We start from the raw sequence: 20,231 nt of genomic DNA, 5'->3' as shown, positions 1-20,231 counted from the left end.
GCGCGTTTAAATGTCAACTTGCATTTGTTATTAAATCAAAACATATGATCCAAACATACTATTAATCGAACTTTGGATGTTGGCAGTGGATCAATACTCCTACCTAAGATAAAAGAAATTGTGAAATGAGCCTTTTTCACTAAGTAAAGAAAAGAGATAAATAATTCCTCTGTAACCTAAGTGTCTACTCTTATACCACTTAGAGCTGAAATGAAGTGAGTAGAGCACTCGGTCTCCGAATATTAAAAAATATGGCAAGCACGCATGATTGTGTTCTGAGATTTTCACTTGCCAAGTGTGAGGTATTCCACTAAAACATAAAATATATGCTTCACTTCAAAAGAAATGGAAAGCCAGACTTGAGTCTTCTTGTTTACTTTAATCTTGTCCTATAAATCAACCTGCTTTTGAACAAGAGTTTTGTTGAGTGTCTTCTTGTGGCAAAGCCTTAAAACAGAAAAGAAAAAAATGCACACACATTGTTTTCATCAAACCATGCTGCTTTTATTCTGAATTTCAAATAGTTTTGAAAAGAAAACACATTTATGAAAGCACTATCTTTACGTACCATCTTAGAATACTAGTCAGAAGATCTTCGATAACTCACCAAGCTATTCCAGCACATGTCTATTGAATATCTCTATAATTAGGCTGTGTGTGTGTGTGTGTGTGTGTGTGTTTTCTAGGCATTGTTATATTGAGATGTGGTTCTCAAGAATAACTCAAAGTTGGAAAAATTAATGCCAGGCAGAAATTGATTTTTCAAACCATTTAATAAAAATTATGAAGAGACAAAATCTTACAGCAAGATCCCTATTCCGCTGGTTATTACAATCTTTTTGCCCCTCTTCTGCATTGATTCCTGAGCCTTAGATGAAGAAGTTGTGTTGCAGATATTTTATTGGGAAAGATAAAAAGAGAGTATGAATTTGAAATAGAGCAGGGAGATATCATTACATTGTTTTACCCCTCCTCTAAAATATCCCATTCACATTCATGTGATCAAATCACAGCTCATGCCAACCCAAATTTAAAGAAAAATAAAATGTATTTTCTTACAACATAAGAAGAACACTGGGAAATGCTAGTGTAGCCTAAATTTCAATCTGATAAGGGAATATTACAATCAATAGGATGTAAACCCAATGCTGCCAAGAATCATCTTAAGTCTGCCATTGTTTTTATTGAGATTCAATTTGATTCATTTTGTGAATAAGACTTCTTCATATACATAAAAAAGATGACTAAAAATTTTTCTATTATCTAAACTTATGATCCACTATGGTTTGAATCTTTCCTTCCATGTCAGTTTAAAAATCTGAGAAGCCCTGTGTGATTGAATGAAAATTATCCTCATAGACTTTTTTTTTTCTGGAAAAGTGTGTTAAGGAAGTATGTCACTGGGGTGTGGACTTTGAGGTTTCAGAATCTCAAGTCAAGACTAGTGACACACTGTCACTTTTAGCTGCTTGTCAATCAGGATGTAGAACTCTCGGCTTCCTCTCTACCACCATGTCTGAATGCATGCCAGCATGTTTCCTGCCATGACAATAATTAACTAAATCTCTGAAATGTAAGCCAGCCCCAATTATAAGAGTTGCTGTGGTCCTGGTGCTTCTTCATAGCAGCAGAAATCCTACATAAGATATACTGCAGTTGAAAAATCCCAGTATTATCGTATATCTCTGCATTATGTTTAAAAACATTGACCCAAGGTGTTCATAGTATATTAAATTAGAAATAGGTTTTTATGGTGGATGCTGTTCTCTAACAGGAAGGGGTAACATGCGTATGTGAATACCAAGTTGCATGTAGACAAACATGCAGCAATTACCATAATTAGTTCATTTCTGGATGCCTTATTATGAAAATATTTCCACTTTGGAATGGCGCTTTTATAATAAAAACTGCTGAACTGTAAAGAGAATTGCATTAACTAATGCTTCTGGTGATTTTTTTTTTTACTGCAGATTGACAGAAGCAACAAAATATGCCCCTCCCAATGAAGAGGAGAGTGTTTAATGAGCAGAAGTAGTGACATGTATGAGTTGATTTTACATATTTCAGTTATCAAAGAAGGCTATGAGTATGTGAAGTATAGATATTTATATTTGCACAGTTGTATGTGTGTGTGTTTTGCTTTGGAAAACATCCTTGATCCAATACTGGTTTTGAAAATTTGTGTTATCCCTGTGTAGATTATCTTATAATAAAAGATTTTACTATCTCCCCAAAACAGCTCACTTTGACATTTTTTGCTGTCCTAGATTGTGTACAATGCTTTATACATGTTAGGCAATTGAATTACCACTAGAACAGGAGGAGATATTGTATGTTTAAAAAACAGTAGAGTTTGAACATTAATTATGAACACCTCTGAATTAGAAGGCATTATTAGATTTTTTACTATATGAGTCAATTTAGTCTGTATTGTTCCTTCCATTATTGTCAATTTACATAGATTTCAGTTTACTTTTGATGATACATTTATAAATTCCTCTCATGGTCTGACTAAGATCTAGAAAATTAGCTTCCTCTCTGGCCTGTTTTTCTGCTAACATGCCCTGTGCACATCTATCTTAAGGGCATTCCACATGCTATCATCCTCCTCTAATGGAGTCATGGGGCATTCGAAGGCACTTTACTGAGGCTTCCACAAGCCCTTCACCCCTGTGAACTTATCACATTGTTGAACTTAGGACCCAGAATATACCAAAGAAACGAAGGAAGGAAGGAAGGAGGGAAGGAGGGAAGGAGGGAAGGAGGGAAGGAGGGAAGGAAGGAAGGAGGGAAGGAGGGAGGGAGGAAGGAAGGAAGGAAGGAAGGAGGGAAAGAAGGAAGGAAGAAGAAATAGAAATATGTCAGGATCTGTACTAGGTAGGACTCCAAGGAGTGAAGTAAGATCACTGCACCAGTCAGAGTTTGGGTGTGCTAGGACAACATTACAGAAGTCTAAATCTTAGGGTGAAATTACATATCAATGCTAAGTATTGAAATTACACCAGATGGTGATAGTACATACCTTTAATCCCAATACTCAGGGAGGCAGAGGCAGGCAGATATCTGTGAGTACAAAGCCAGCCTGGTATACAGAGTGAGTTCCAGAACAGCCTGGACCACAGAGAAACCCTGACTTGAAAAATGAATAAGAAAAATTCTAAATCACATATTTGTTGTAGGAGACCATTTGCATATTCTGGTGGCTTAGACCTGAAATAATCACACAGAAGCCATATTATTTGCAATACTGCTAGGCCAATAGCTTAAGTGTATTTCTGCATAACTCAGATCTTAACACATCTCCATTAATCTTTGTGTTGCCCATCTCCATTAATCTTTATATTGCCACAAGGCTGTGACTTACCAGGTAAAGTTCTGGGGTCTGTCTCTGGCGGGGATCCATGGCTTCTCACTGACCCTGCCTTATTTTTCTCCTAGCCTTCAGTTTAGTTTTCTCCACCTAGCTCTACTCTGCCCTATCAGGTCAAGCCAGTTTCTTTATTCATTAACCAATAAAAGCAACACATATACAGAAGGAGCCCCCTCATCACCTATCCATTAGGGTGAAATTACATTTTTCTCAAGATGACAAACAATTCCTTGAATTTGAACATGAACTCATCTTTTGGATGTTGCATTAATGGCTTTAGGTTTTCTAATTTTTCACAATGTGCTTTAAGGGAAGTAAATCAACAGCACATACAGCAGGTGTGTAAGATGTTAATATATTTTGGGGGACAGGAAGAGGAGAGGGAAGGCTTTAATAAAACATTTTTGGGTCCTAGGGGACTTAGGCAAACAGTTGTTACCTGAATATCACAAGCCAGTAAGTCCTTTTCACTGCAGATTACAAGGGGCATATGCTGAGTATAAAGCTTGGAATATGATGTCTTGCATGTTTTTACTCTACTCTTAAATTATGGGCACGAGATACCACTTGCTTAAGTCTCGGAGGATCCTCTTCTGACTTGTTCCTCTACACTTTGTGTAATGAGTGATTTTGATTGTCAACTTGGGTACATCTGGAATCAACTAAAATATGCAAAGTTGGGCACACCTGTGAGGTATTTTCTTGATTGAATGATTTGAGGTAGAAAGACTCAATCTAAATCTGGTCCAAACTTTCTGGTGACAGGCAGCCTAAAAGCACATGGAAGAAGGAAGTATTTTTTTCATTTCACCAGCATACCTTCACTCTCACGGGCAAATTTGTCTGTCCTGTTGCTTTGGCCAGTGCTAACTCCAGCTTATTCAGGGTTCCAGTATAGACTGAAACCAATTAATTCTCCAGGAACACTCCTGGGATCGGCAGTAGATTGGGAACTCTGAAACACGGGGTCATGTGGACTGAAAAACTGCTGTATTCTATTCTTTCCTTTGAAATACAGCCATTGTTGGACTTTCTTGTCTACATTATGTAAATTGGTCTACTAAATCCTCTTTATAGCACATGCACACATGCACCAACGTGAACACGCGCGCACACACACATACAGACACCTATGTTGACGTGTATAAGTTTATCTTATCAGTTTTGTTTCTTTAGAGGGCTCTGAAACTGGAGAAATTCTCCTTCCTTTTGTATTGCATCCTTTAACCGCATCATGCCTTTTCCTCGTGTGTCCCACAGGGACTCTTTCTCTGATGTTTTCCCTTCCCAACCTTTTAAGCTTCAGTGAGGCCCATGAAAATGACTTTCCAGGTGGGTTCAGATTTCTTTTTTTGTTGTTGTTGTTTGTTTGTTTGTTTGTGACAGTCAGGAACATTTTAAAACTCAAGGGAGTTCACATACGGTTGTTTCCAGTAGTTGGAAACATCAGCTCTTGTCACATTTCCTGCCCTGTAGCGGCCTTTATCCATCACTGCTCCACCAAAGAGGAAAGCAGCTGTTTTCTTTGCAGCCATAAAGGATGCTGCCTGCTAACATTCTTTTTACTGCTTTGCAACCTCTGCTCTCTAACGCATATTAAACAACCAGGAATTTGAGAACTTGCAACTGATTTCATTGCTACATTAAAATGGTTTTACCATTAACACTGTTTTCTTTGTAAACTGTTATTAAAAATTGAACATTTAAATAACATGGCGATTCTGAATTCAAATTTATTTGAAAATTTTGTTTGTTTGATTTTGAGACAGAGTTTCTCTGTAGCTTTGGGATCTTTGCTGGAGCTAGCTCTTGTAGACCAGGCTCGCCTTGAACTTACAGAGATCCACCTGCCACTGCCTTTCAAGTGCTGGGATTAAAAGCATGTGCCACCACCATCACCTATCTCGAATGTATGTGTTTTAGTGTACTTCTAGAACCTTTATGCAATCATTCTCTTCCTTAGTATGTAACTGATCATATATATGGTTTTTAGCTTAAATTTGTAGTGTTATTCTTTCCTTGTTTGTTAGCAGTTGTCTTTGTGCTTGTATATTGTGGAAGATAGACAATCACTTGAGCATATATTGTGCTTTAGCAACATGTACCTGTTGTAGGAGGCTGTTTGTTTACCTGCCGCCCAGCAGCTCAGACCTGAAATAAACACACAGAAATGGTATTAATTAAGTCACTGCTTGGCCTATTAGCTCTAACTTCTTATTGGCTAGCTTTTACATCTTAATTTAACCCATTTCCATTTTTATATTTTACCACAAGGCTCATTGTCTACCAGCAAGGTTCCAGTGTGTCTCTCTCCAGCACTGGCTCCATGACTTCTCCTTACTCTGCCTCCTTTCTCTCAGTGTTCAGTTTTGTTTTCCCTACCTAGCTCTGCTCTACCCTATTAGGCCAAACCAGTTTCTTTATTAAACAATGGTATTCACAGCATACAGAGGGGAATCCTACATCACCTCCCCTTTTCTATTTAAATAAAAAAGAAAGTTTTTAACTTTAACATAGCAAAATTGCATATAACAAGACAAGAATCAAACAAGAATTACAGTTGCAATATTTACATATACTTTATCTTTTATCTAAACTAAGAAAAACTATAACTATAAATTCTTCAACTCCATCAAAGACTCCAGAAGGATATAATATTACCTAAGTAAAGAGGAATTGCATTGTAAGCAACTTCCAGAACTCTAGAAATGACAGAGACAACTCGTTGCCTGGATAGTCATCCAAAGTTCTTCTATACTGCTGGGACATCCATCTTCAGCCTATAGACCCATAGAATCCAGCAGACTTTTCAGTGAAGCAGGAAGTTTGAAGATCTGTCCTGCCTTGCAATGACAAAATCCATTAGTTGCTTTCTTCTGTGTCGTGCAGAATGTTTGGCAGACTCTTTCATGAAACAGGAACCCCAAAGTATCGTCTCACCTTTAGGCAAGTTCATCAGTCATTTCTCTGTGGGTGCTGCATATCTAGTTCATCAAGCAGTCCAGACAAGAGTAGTTTCTTGCTCAAATGGCTAACAAACTCCATAAAGAGCCTCTTTGATGCCCATGATCCTCTTGAAGTAGATTGGGGCTGCCAGAAGCAGATGTGTCTCATTGTTATGAAAAGTCTTAAGCTCTTAAAAAGTTTTAAATGCTATATTCTGTAGTCTTTGAAAGGTTTGAAGAATGCCTATCCATCTGAAATACATCTCCATACATCTAGAAAACCTAACTAATATAACTACCACCTTGACAATTATAGATTATCTATTAACCTGTATTTCTTTATTATACATTGCATTTTGTAAATGAGCTGTACAAACACAATACCTTGATCAACAGCAGAAATATGCATATGACAAAATTGACCTTAAGTTTGTATCAATAAACCAACATCCATGCCAATTCAAATCTCTATAATATACACCCCTTTAAATGTAAAGAACCATTTATAAACAGTGTTTGGGAATATGAACATAATTCTCCAAACTGCTTCCTCCTATTTGTTTAGTGAAGTAATTTTTTGAAGGGTGCTCATGGTGACCTTTCAGGGGGCTCCTGGTCCATCAAATCACATTAGTCTGGAAAAATTCAACAGGTTCTTATCTTCTGTGGAAACAAAAACAGAACTTCTTTTCCAAAGCAACACACACACACACACACACACACACACACACACATATATATATATATATATATTGGTTTAGATTATCAATCCCCAGAATCAAATGTTTCTGTGCAGCCAAAAAAAATTAAAAAAAACACAATAATATACATAATCCAAACTCTCTGTGCATATTTCATCTTTATGTGGTTTATTTGCTTCTACTCTATTATTTCTATATTTTATTATCTTTATTTCTTTAATGTATGACTCTCTGTACTCTGTGTCTTTAAAGACTTTACCCTTTTTTAAACTATTTCTTTTTATAACTGTCTATACTCCTTTTCTTCTCTCTCACAAATCTCTATACATTTATCCAAAACTGTGACCCATTTAGAGGTCTTTTCCATTTGAATTTCCCTTTATTGCATATCTGTAATCCTTTTCTGACCAGAAGGGCTTCTTAAAAGGCTAAGCCCTTCTTATGAACTTAAGCAGTGGCATTGCTATGGGAAATGTGGCACTGCCTGTTTGCTCCACCCAGTCTAGCATGGCAGAGCTGTTTGCTGTCTCCGAGAGCCATGCTCAACGCCACATTTTTAGGCACACAACCAGTTTATATTGCCATTAAGCAATTTATAGCACTCTGTTCAAAAACCCCATTTGAATGCTCGGCCTCTCAAAAGAACCAAAGGTTGTGCTGACAGCACGGTCCAGTAAGCAGCTATTTCAAAACTGCATGGGTTTTTTTCTGCTACTAATGAATCAGGAAAACCCCTCTTAAAGGAGCCACAGCATGCCAACAACAGCAACAACAACAAAATCGGCTAAACTTTATTTTTGTGTGGGTGTGTCTAGACCTTTCTCAGGCTTTCTCAGGTTTTACTTGGATATAGTTGGCCACATTGGTGCCAGTTTGTTGTGGGAGGCTGCTTGTTCATTTCCCTGCCAGCCAGATTTCCGAAATAATCACATAGAAACCATATTATTTGCAAAACTTTTTGGCCAATAGCTTAAGTGTATTTCTGGCTAACTCATACCCTAAACTAATCAATCTATTAATCTGTGTATTTCCACATGGCTATGGCTTACCGGGTAAAGTTCTGTCCAACGTCTGTCTCTGGTGAGGGCTACAAGGCTTCTCTCAGATTCCACCTCCCGTCTCTAGCATTCAGCTTAGGTATTCCTCACCTAGCATTGTTCTACTGTATCAGGCCAAGCCAGTTTTTTTATTATTATTATTAAACAGTGGCACATACAACATAGAGAGGGGAATCCCATATCATGGACCCACAAGTGTGTGTGTTCTTCTGCCATGCCTTTACTGAGTCATGTAGCCTTTACAATCAGAATGCAATCTGAGTTCTAATGCATAGCTTTACGATTTTTTCTGGCTCTATCAGATATTCTAGATAGACAGAGAAGCCCCTCACATGCATTTCAAAGCACAGAAGATTAATTTTCTTAGCTCTTCTTAAGCTCTGTCTTTCCTAGAATCCCTCTACATTTATGAGCAACATTATACTTGCTAAAAGTGAGAAGGCAACTGAATGACAGAATTGCATGTTTTCCTTATTTCTTTACTTAAGGAGTTTGCTGCCTTTTTCTTTTGAAGATATGAGGTTACCAATATAGAAAATGTTTATTGACTGACTTCTAACATTGTGGATTAGTTCTGCCTGCTCTTGAGTTCTATGTAACTAGGAATTCAAAAGGCAGTATTTTATTTTTAATGTGTTTATATATTGTATATAGCATTATCCTAGTATTTATTCTGCTTTGTAACATCTTATCTCATGAAAAATACTTTGTTTCTACGTACCTTTAATGTGCACAAGATTGTATTTGGTACTGTGTTGCTGCAGGCATGTATTTCATTGATGGTTTTCTTTCATTACACTTCATTCTGTTCACATGGTCTACAGAAAGAAATGTTTAATTACATCTTTGGAAGAAGATACCAAATAGTTTTCCAAAATATTCCTACCACTATACACACAGTTGTCAGTGTATTGAGCTCAACATGCTTCACAAGTTCTCTAATACCCTTGGGTATTCTTCTCCTAGTATCCCTATTAGCACCTCTCCAGAAATAGCACTGTGCTTCAGTATGCATTTCTCTGATGACACAAAACTTGCTACTTTCTATGAACACCTAGAAAATAGCTATGCTAAACACAACAGCTCAAATGCCTCTCCATGAACATTTATGTATCTCTTTTTATAATTTATTTTTTCTTTGGTTCCTTAGTAATTTTTAAATAGTATTTCTTACATGTAATAGTTTTGCCTGCATGGATTAATGTACACCACATGTGTACATAGCACCCATCGAAGTCAGAAGAGGGCATTAAATTCTCTAGAACTGGAGCTTTGAATAGTTGTAACCCAAGATGTTGCACTGGGAATCAAATTCAGGTCCATTTTTAGATGAATATGCTCTATACTTTTCTTATTAATTTTTAGATTGTAGTCAGAGTCTGCTTGTTTGTTCCTAGCCAGACCTGAAATAATCAAACAGAAACCATATTAATTAAAACACTGCTTGGTCAATTAGCTCAGGCTTCTTATTAACTAACTCTTACAACTTAACCTGTAAGCCTCCGCACTTTCCGTGGATACCCAGGCCTAATCCAGGAGCGCGCTTTCCTGAACCAGGGCCACGAGAATGGACGATTGTCCTAAGGGTTTAAACAGACAACACAAGAGACCTGCTTGCTTGCCAAAGAGCAAAAAAGCCCTTTATTAAACTCAGGTCGGGTATTTATACCAGGAGGCAAGAGGGTTCAAAAGGGCATGGCCCCCTCCCATCAGGAGCAGTAGAATAGATTGATACATTCCCAGCACCTCAGGCAGAATCAGCTATGGGGGAGGCAGGCGTGGGAGGCGTGTAGGGCCCCCATAGCTGCAACCTTGTTTACAGGTGGAATTACCATAACAAAGACAGCCAAGTTCTTTCTAAGCTACCCTCAAGCCAGTGCTAGTGCAGAATCTCCAGGGGCCAGAGGGCAGACAGCCCTGTGAAATGCCAAGGAAGAAAAGGGAAAAAGACCTGGGTACCTACATTAACCCATTTCTATTATTTTATATTTTACCATGAGACTCCTGGTTTACTGGTAAGGTTCCAGGTCGTCTTTCTTTTTTGGTGACTACATGGCATCTCCCTAACTCAACCTTCTTTCCACTTCTATCTGCTGAATTGTCAGATACTCTATTCTGCCCTTCTGTAGGCAAAAGCAAGTGTATTCATTAACCAATAAAAACAACACATATACAGTAGGACATCCCACATTGGTAGATTTTTAAAATTACAGAATTTAAAAAATCTAATTGCATTTATTTTTGAGATCATAATATAAATACATCATTTCTTCTTTTTAATTTTTTCCTCCAAACTCTCCTATATAACTTCTTTTCAAATTCATGGCCACTTTTTTACTGTTATGTTCATACACACACACACACACACACACACACTCCTTAATATGACTTGCTCACTCTCTATAGTGTTATTTTATGTATGTTTTAGTGCTATTTTGCATCAGAAAGCCAATTGGTGTGCTTTTCTCTGAGGAAGACTCTTTCTCCCCGCCTCAGCAGTTTTTCCTTGCCTGTAGTTGTTTGTGTATAGTTGAGGCTTTGTATCTTTACCCATAAATTTCCGACTGTTGTCACCTTTGCTCAGTTCACATTTGATCAGTTGTGTTGACACAACTTTGTGACTGTATCTTCTGACATTACTAGGAGACACAGTCTCACCTCAAACTCCTGAGCCTCTGACTTTACAACCTTTCCCAGCTCTTTTCTACAATGTTCTCTGCGGCTTAGGTGAAGGGTCTGTTTTGTAGATTTATTCATTAAGAGTGGGTTTGCCATGCTGTAATTTGAATAATTGTGCCTTTTGTGTGTTTGTCTCCATCTGATGAAAAAGAAGAAGCTCCTTTGATGAGGATAAGGACTACACTTGTATAAGGACACATATTTAGAATATAGCTAGGAATTATACTGATTTGGTATAGCAGCAATTGCAGGTTATCCTCTAAGCTCCAAGATAAATTCAGAAGCTCAAGAAAAAGTATGTTTACAGTACCAGACATTGTTTCCCTATAGTTGAGCAGGTTTAAAGTCCAATTAAAAAACTGTTGACTACCATGTCACTGCTGCATTCATAGGATTATTGTGCCATGTTGGTCATTGTTCTCCTTCATAGATATAATATCTGGGTAGGACTGTTGACTGATTCCCTCCTTTAGAAGTTTGCATGACTACTTCTGGTACCAGGGAAGCTAGTCCTCATGAAGGAGGTGTTCAGGTCAGTTCCAGCTCAGGGACCTCTGGGATATGTATCTGAACATGCTTTCTTCAGCAATAGAGACCTTTCACCTCTGAGAGTAACCAAGGACAACAACAACAGGGTGTAAGTTCTGGGAGGTTCATAGCTTTGATCAACAACTCACAAGAAAACAATCATTTAAGCTACATATGAGTGTTTATGCACAAACCATTGTGATAGTTAATAGAACATTTTTTCTTTAATTTTTTTCCTGACATCCTTACTGTTATTAATGCCAAAAGTGATTCCCTGGAAAATGGAAGTAGGGTGAAGTCATTATAGTATCCCTACCCTCAGAATGGATAAAGTAGGACAGAAGTGGCAGAGGATTGAATATATCACAGTTATAGCAAAGACCCTGCAGAATCTTTACTCCCTCTGACTCTCGAATGGCTCTAAATATATTTATTGTATAATGAGTACCTCATATCTCCTTATCAAGTCTCTAGAATGCTATCTCTATGAAGAGGCATAAGCTAGCTGCTATCTTTAGCTGAAGGCAGTAATCAGAATAAGAACCTTGCCCGCATGGTGTCAACCATTAATATTCCCAGCAGCTGGAGGCGAGAATGTTAGTAACAATGACATTGTTAAAAAAAAAAAAAACTATACTTAAAGGTTTTATTAAATGTATATATTTATTCTTGACTTTGTGAACTCCTTTACCATCTTCTTGGATTATTTCAATAAACAGAAGTCCTTAATAATAATGTGACAAGAGTTTATTAATATTCACTTTTAAGTTAGTTTTAGGAGTTGTAATATGTCTGTTATTTATGTGGGCATTTTTTCATGTTTTTTATTGTAGTTCTTGCTTATTATTCTATTTATAGCTATCATCCATTTATAATGAATCTTTGTGAGTGGCATGAGATGACAGTGGTAATTTACTTTTACACAGAACCTTTCAGTTGATCCAGAACCTCTTATGAAAATTCGAAAAATTAAAATTTCACACAGTTTCAGATTGGCTTTCATCATAAATAAAAATTGCCATAAGCTCTTTTTGGATTTGTTGTTTGAGTTCTGGTTGGTGTTTTCTGGAAAGTCTTGAAAGACCAGAATGTAATTTAATATGTTTGTCTTGTTTGGATTCTTATTCGTATGATAATTAGAGCAAGCATAGAGATTTGTCTATGGACTCTGCATTACATAACATTTTATAAAAGCGTTAATACAGTTGATATAAGCTAGAGAAATACTATATTTTTAGTAGAAATTTGCTGAAATATTTCAGGGTAATGTAGCAAATATTTTTTTTTCAATTTTAAGAAGATAAGAATAAATACAAATCAGAGAGAAGGACTACAGAGCACCCTGTCCCTGGCCATTATATTAAGATGCCAAGCAGATATGTCTAGGTAACTAGTTGCAGTGTCTCAATATTGATAAAATGGTCAATATTCTGGTAAAAAAAATACAGGCAACAGTATTGATGATGTTATAGCAAATAATGTAGTCATTACAGAACATAAATTATAGTATTCTTCTTAAAGATAACAAATTAATCACATCATGACTTTCTTTTAACAATTTTCACACAAATTGTTATGAAAAACAGTATTAGATGGTAAATGATTCATCACCAAAATTAAATGTGCACAATGTTTTTGAAAAAAATGATGGGATTACAAGTTATTTGAAAAGAAACAATTAATGATGAGCATGAAAGTTGCATCAGACATATTAAATTGTATAGTCTCCAGAAATGTACTGCCATATTTGTGTATATAGAAATGTGGAATAATCCAGTCAATATCATTTGAGTATATGCACTTCTCATTAATTGTGATTCAGATATAGAAAAAATTGATTTATATTTTATAAGTCTAATATAAAATAATTATATTATTAATAAAGAATACTTAAAGATTTTCATGTAGTACTTTGCATTGTTGGGAACTTACATAGTATAATAAACTACAAGGGGCTGTGAGATATATTTTTTAAAAAGCTTTTATTGAAATATTATTGAAATAAAACATAGAATATACAAAGAATATAATATGACAGCATAATTGATAAACTGATCATTTTGTCCTTTTGTTTTCCTGAAACAAAATACTCTAACACATTTGATTCCAAACAAAATATGTTGTAATATGTTTTAATAAAATTTAATAAATGGATATACTTGAAAATGATTATTTATCACAGGGAATGTATTTAATTTTTTAAAAATTGAATCCAATCAATAAAAACATCTCAGAAATCAAAATGAATTCATTTGTATCTGATAAACACATGTGACAATAATAAAAACTCTTCAATGTGTGCATAGGAAAGAAGACCATAAAATGTAAGCCCAGACATAAAACAAGTCCTGCAGAATACATAGTGTTTCCAACTATTACTTATGATTGTTGATTATGTTTGAACTTCTTTTTTTTTAGATAAGATATCACTATGTATGTCATGGAAATCAATAAGTAGACCAGGCTGGCCTCAAATACAGAGATCCTCCATCTTCTACCTCCCAAGTGATTAAAAGCTTCACATTTAACATTCTGTTTTATTTAACACAATTATATGCAATTTAAGGGTAACTAAGATACTATTATTTTAGATTTCATTTTGGATAAATGTATTTCTTTAAAATGATTATTTCTAAGGAATTGTAATTGAAGAATTACCTCTATTACATTCACTCATGAGTGTTTCTGTGTACTGTTTCCTCAGTGACAATTGAAGTAGGAGGTCCCAGCCCACTGTAAGCAGTATCATCCCTAGGTTCCCACTTGGCTGTATAACAAAGATTAACTTGACCATGGGAGCAAACTAGTAAGCATTGTTCCTTCATGGCTTCTGCTTTAGTTTCTGCCTCCAGTTTCTGCTTGAGCTCCTAAGGGGTTTCACCTTATGATGGGATACTATTACCTGTGAGCTGATATAAACACTTTTTTCCCCAAGCTGCATTTGAAATCAATTATGTATCATTCATAAACCATTATTTAGAAAGAGACTATTTCAAACTCCTAATGAAGCTTGGACCTTGGATGCCATCATAGCTGGGGTCTATTGCTACAGGAGCTTCTCGTATTAGTGGAATGCTTCCTTATGCAGTTTGTTATCACTCTTGGGTAGCAATGTTAAAAAGTGCAAGGGTACTCTTTGCTGGGTAACTTCTTGGAGAATAAATATAATGTAGTTAAGGCTGTTAATAGTTTTGATGGTCAAGTTACAAAATTTTGTCTGATTATTTTAGGTCTAATTTATAAAAGGTAAGACAATGTGTCTGGCCAGTTCTCAACAGTTTCTGACCTCCTATTTAAAATGATGTGGTGGGAAAGGTGTACCTGTGCAGTAAAGCTTCAGAGGCTGATTTTGTAAAATCTACAGAAAGGGTACATTCATCCTGAAATTAAGAAGTGAGAATACAGCAAACAGGTATAGTATTTTTGGAGCTTTTATTGACAACCATTGTATTTTGCAGATGATCACATGTTTATCTAATCTCAGACATATAAATTATACTACACTGTATATTGAAAAATATATCCACTTGAATAATATCAATGCAGTATAGTAAATAATATCAAAGAAACAAATAATTCCTACCAAATTTTGAGAATGGAAAGCTGTGATTTTAATACAGAAAGATGCTAATAAAACTATCATGGAGATAATTTGTTATGAATGAAATGTAATTAAGTTTTATTTGACAAAAAAGTGACTTTGAATGTGAAATACATATCATTGAGGTGAAAGACCATAATTGAAATAATAATAATTTTCTGCCTCTAAGCTGACTTCATGGAGGAGAGAGACATGGCTAGGTAAACTAGAACCACTCATAGTATCACACTAGCCTGAGATTGATTACTGGCCAAAGTAAACAAAATTCAAAATTTCACAGCAGATGGAAGCATAAGGACAATGTTTATAATTATTTACAGTCATTAATTTTTGAAAATAATTTTGAGAACGAGTATAAATATGAACAGATTTTGAAAAGTAAGAGTGAATATTTGACAATCTCAAGTACAAATAAATACTGTCAAAGAGACCTGTTATCTGATGATCACTGACACAGGGAAATCCTCACGCATTTTGAGTAAGTAGTTTCAATTTCCAGGGTTAAAGAATCCATCCAAGTAAAATTGTACTAAAAAGAAAGATGAACAGAACTAGTCTGTTTAAAAATAATCTGTGGTTGTGGAGCTGATTGTTAACAAAAAGTTTGCCAAGGGAACTTCAGTTCAATCCCTCAGACCCACATAGAAAGTCTGAAATGGTGGCACACTTCTGTAACCTCAGCACGGGAGTGTGTTGACCAGTTATTCTAGAGGAATCAGTTCAGCATAGAGATGCCCTATGAAAACATAAGGTGCAGAATGACTGACAAGATACCTGATGTTGACCTCTGTCTTTACATGTACTGAAATACATGCACATTCTCATGAACATATAAACACTATAAACACTATATACCTACATAGACATAGATACAGATACAGATGTGTGTGTATATATATATATATATATATATATATATATATATATAATTAATGAAATATTCTGTGTTGTTGTTTAAATATGATATAACCCCTATAAACTAACACTCTGGGGGCATATTGGACAACTTGTGGGCTTTGGGAAACTAGCTGGATGATGAGAGTTCTGCCCTAATTGTTAATACTTTAATGAATCCATAATATGTTGTCACTCTGAATAGGTGGCAAAAACTAGTAGATTGGACTTGCTTAGAGCCTATCCCTATGAGAACTTTTCTTTAAATTGTGTTACCCAATTGCTTAATTTGGATAATATCCCCAAATTTGGGGATCATAGATTTTACACAAGGACCCAGATTTGTCCATCCATCTTCAAGCATCAAGTTAAAGCAGACAAATCACAAGACAAAATTGGAAAAATTATTTAATGTGGCCACATTGGAAAGAGAAAAACATCCAGTGATCCTTCAAGTTTACCTTCAGGGGTCTTAAAGTGAGATCTAAGTTTAAATAAACAGGCAAGAATATATGTACATCTAAGCAGCTCTGGTCTAGGTGTGGTCTTACCCACACTGACTTGTCAATCAAACTATAAGTTTAAAGCACTTTTCTGAAGAAAAAAGGTAAAAAAAATATTCAGGTTCCATTATCTTACACTTTTCTCTCCCAGCATGAGATTTCTGGGGAAATCCCAATTTTTTGAGGTCTTACAGCTAAAATGTTTCTTTTTAATACATTTGTTGTTTTGATAATACCTACTATTGTATTATATTTTAGTTCTAGTTACTTTGGTGTGAAGAGAAACAATAAATATATTTACATTTTCTCTTAAAAGTAACAATAGAAAATTCACATAATTATATTTATATCTAGCTACCATCAAATTTACCAATAGCCTTTTTTATTACACATAACATGTGTGTACTGTTGATAGGGTTCGCCATGTCTTTGTATTTATTCTTTTCAAGCTTCCATCATCCTTCAGACTCACAAATTCTTACTGAACTTAATGAGTCACAAGAGTAGAATGGAATAGCATATTTAATGTGTCAGGTCCAAAAGAAACTCCGGGCAAATGGATAGCTGTGGTGCCTGCTAGCACACCCAAACACATGCTAGTCTCTGGGTTTCCTGAAAACCTGTCAGTTCTCTCAGCCCTTCTAACCTGCCCAACCCTGAACTTCTCCAGCTCATAGGCTTCCCTCCCCCCAGCTTCTAATTCTAATTCCTATGTAACTCTACCATCTGGGCCATGAGCTTCTTTCTCTTCCTCCTGTTCCTCCTGCTCATCATTTATCCTCCTCCTCTTCCTCTTTCTCCTCCTCCTTCTCCTACTCCTCTTCTCTTTCTGTCTCTGTCTCTGTCTCTGTCTCTGTCTCTCTCTCTCTCTCATGACCCACTTCATGGCCATGTTCAGTCCACTGTTTTCTCTCCCTGCTCTGATCTCCATCAGATTCTTCTGGCTGTGGTCTAGCTCACACACACAATTAAAACCTTCTCCTCAACCGCACCTTGATGCAGTCATGTCCTCACTTTGTACATCTTGGACCAAAACGTTTAGTCTTCAAAGCTACCATAAATTGGCTAAAAATTGCTGTGTTTAGAGAAGACTGAAATTACTAAAGGCAACACTGTAAAACTTTATTTCGATTGTTATTTACTGCATTAACAATAATATAATGAAACCATGAAATCAGTTAATAACTCCTCTTCCACCAGAAGAAAAAGATAAAACACAGTAGAAAGACTTGTGAAAAACATATCATTTGTGGGCTTTTATGCTCCCATGCTCCAAACCCTATTTCTTAAAATGGTATTTTAATTTCTCATTGTCGCTAGCTAGAAGCATTCTTCCTCATATCACTTCTGTTCCTGCCCTCATTTCCTTCCACGGGGTTTCTGACAGCTGCCTAGCAGATTCTTCTGAACACAGGTTCACCTCTACTAATACAGGCTTCAATCCCAGAAATCCTTCTAGAATACTATTTTCACTGCGCTAATCGTTGTCATAAGCCCGCACAATCCCCTAATGGCCTGTCACATTGAGTTCATGTTCTTACGCTTGTCTTATTAAAATTTCAGACACGTAAATTAATTTTTACTTTTGCTTTAGCTGCTCTAGAATCCGCAGGCTGCTGTCTTGCTTCACTGGTAAGCAGAAGAGGATGCTGGGCAATGAGCAATACAATTGATGGCAGGGGTGCAGGGAGGGGAAATGGAGAAGGAAAGAGGAATGAAGTCAACATGGACCTGAGAATTTGGCTGACAAAGCAGGAACCTTGGAGCTAGGAAGGCACATGGTGGTTTTGAGGCGGAGGGCAACAGTGGAAGGGGCCTACCCAGATTATGTGGGCGTAAGAGCGACAACTACCAAAGAGACAGACCTGCAGAGACTAAAGTGTCAGTGAGATCTTACTGATTTATCAGGAGTTTTTATTTTAATTTTTTAAAATTCATTATACATACCAATGATCTATCAAGTTTTTTGTGGAAAACTCTATATGGGGTTTTAGTTATCTTTCCTAGACAAAATTTACAAACTGTCACCTTGTTTAGTAAACCTGTAAGACTTCAGTTTGCCATTGTTACAGAGTGGAGTCCTATGGGTCTAGCTTTATAATTTTGCTAAGATAGTAATGCTGGAAGTTTAGAGAAGTCCTGACAGAGCTGCCATGTTACTGGGGAAATCAAGAAAGCCCCCCCTCTGCGCACACCCCCAGGTCCTTTGCCCTATTCATAACTTAAAAATGGACCCAAAGGGAAACCGGAAGACAATTTAGCTAGAGTTTAAAAGAAAAACTGCCAGGGCATGCAAGCTGTAAACCTGGGAAGCTGCCCAGAAGAGGAGAATGAAGAAGAGGAGGGTTCAAACCACTTTGCTACAATGACGCAGGAAGGAGGTCAGCCATACTGCAGCAGACAGAGTCGGTGAGGGTGTACTTCAGAGAAAAAGTGAGGAAGCCCAAAGTCTTAGGAAAAGCATGCTTTGAAATGAGATGGAAGGAAGGCAAGGAAAGGTCAGGCTTTTCTGAAAGTTCACTCACGTACATTTGAGTAATTCAGTGCAGCTCTCAGTCTCGGAAAGCTGCATTCTCTGAGGGAGAAGAACGCCGGAATGGAAGGTGTGTTACATCATTACAGAGCTAGGCCGTTCTTTCGTGTACTCAGTGGCTTGAGGTAAACCTGGTGTCCTGAGGGACATCCAGGCCAGGTACTGACCCGCTTCACTGAAACGTCAGGTTTCCACTAAGGCCAAAGATTGCACAGGCTGACCTCTGACCAGAATGAAATAGGTTTTTTTTCCTTAATGGGCTTCAGTGCTGCTCTCACATAAACATTAACTTCTTTTCAGTTGCTGAACTCCACGGAAAGAATTCCTTCATCTGTCCTCTTGTACTTTGATATTTGATCTAGCCATTTTTTTTCCATGAAGTCCTTTAACATTTTCTCTGGGTGGTTACTCTTGTAGAATAATGAGCAGGGCAGGAGGAGAAGTGGGGGAGACATGATCAATAGTTGATAAATTGCAGACTGCTCTAAGTTAAGATTTTAAATGTTTTCATCACAAAAAGGAGAGAAATTATCAGTATTTGAAGATACAATTATGTCCAACCTGATTTAAATCTTATAAAGTGCATACATATAAAATATCTCATGACACCTCATTAACTGATGCAATTTTTATGTTCTTATAAATCAATTATTATCAATTTATCAGTTATAAAACTAATCTGAAGTAGCTATATTAATTTCATGGAAAAACAGGTCGGAACAAAGGGATTTGAGAGGTAAGCAGAACATGACATGCTAAAGGATTCTTAAAATCACTAATCTGATGTATGTGTACTTGACAGCAGAAGCAAAATTGACATTGTATCCTTATCTTTCTATGCTGTGGTCCAGTACTGACAAGGAGCAGTTTCAGGAGGAAGGAGAGTGTATTCTGACTTGAGCACCATGGCAGAGAAGACATTGGTATAGCCAGGTAATGGATGTCAACCAGGGTGAGAGGCTGGCTGGTCAAAGTGTATCTAGCTGAGAAGCATACAGTGATTCAAGACCCACCTGCTGGTGACCTGCTTCATTTTCTCCAGCAAGGTGGTACCTCCTAAGGTTTCCATTGCTTTTTCAAATGCATGGGAACAAATATTGAAATTAATAAACCTGGGGAGCATCTCACATTCAAACCACAACGTGTATTATAGAAGAAATAGAGAAATGTTAAACTCTTCTGGGTCTTATAACATATTCATCTCAGGAACTGCTCAAGTAAGTGACTAGTAAGTAGAGATACGGGTAACTGGACCAGCACTATTAAGTATAACACAGTCCACAGAAGCCAGCTCCCAGATCTGCTCCAGGGTAGTAAGTAGAAGACTTCAGAGTAGTGGGACTTTAGAAACTTTTTTATCTGCACAATTATAAATTACATTTTCAGGGCTAGACCCATTCTCATAAGACAAGATAAGTC

At 36.7% G+C, this 20,231-nt stretch overlaps 1 long non-coding RNA gene across 2 annotated transcripts; it reads right to left on the bottom strand.

The window, feature by feature from the left end:
• Window positions 1-3,711: 3,711 nt before the first annotated feature.
• LOC125390544 (uncharacterized) lies at window positions 3,712-19,169 on the bottom strand. Of its 2 annotated transcripts, XR_015005358.2 has the most exons (5): window positions 18,809-19,091; window positions 8,796-8,892; window positions 6,311-6,460; window positions 6,032-6,213; window positions 3,712-5,521 (listed from the first exon to the last, which is right to left on the bottom strand). It is a non-coding gene; the product is annotated as an uncharacterized LOC125390544 (long non-coding RNA). The 2 variants fall into 2 exon arrangements; XR_015734704.1 differs by lacking the exons at window positions 3,712-5,521; window positions 6,032-6,213; window positions 6,311-6,460; window positions 8,796-8,892 and adding an exon at window positions 14,697-15,618 and having other exon boundaries at window positions 18,809-19,169.
• Window positions 19,170-20,231: the final 1,062 nt, after the last annotated feature.

The sequence above is a fragment of the Myodes glareolus genome, chromosome 13 (genome assembly GCF_982192425.1).
Source record: "Myodes glareolus chromosome 13, mMyoGla1.1, whole genome shotgun sequence".
NCBI classification, from domain to species: Eukaryota; Metazoa; Chordata; class Mammalia; order Rodentia; family Cricetidae; genus Myodes; species Myodes glareolus.
This window is presented reverse-complemented; position numbering and strand designations above follow the sequence as displayed.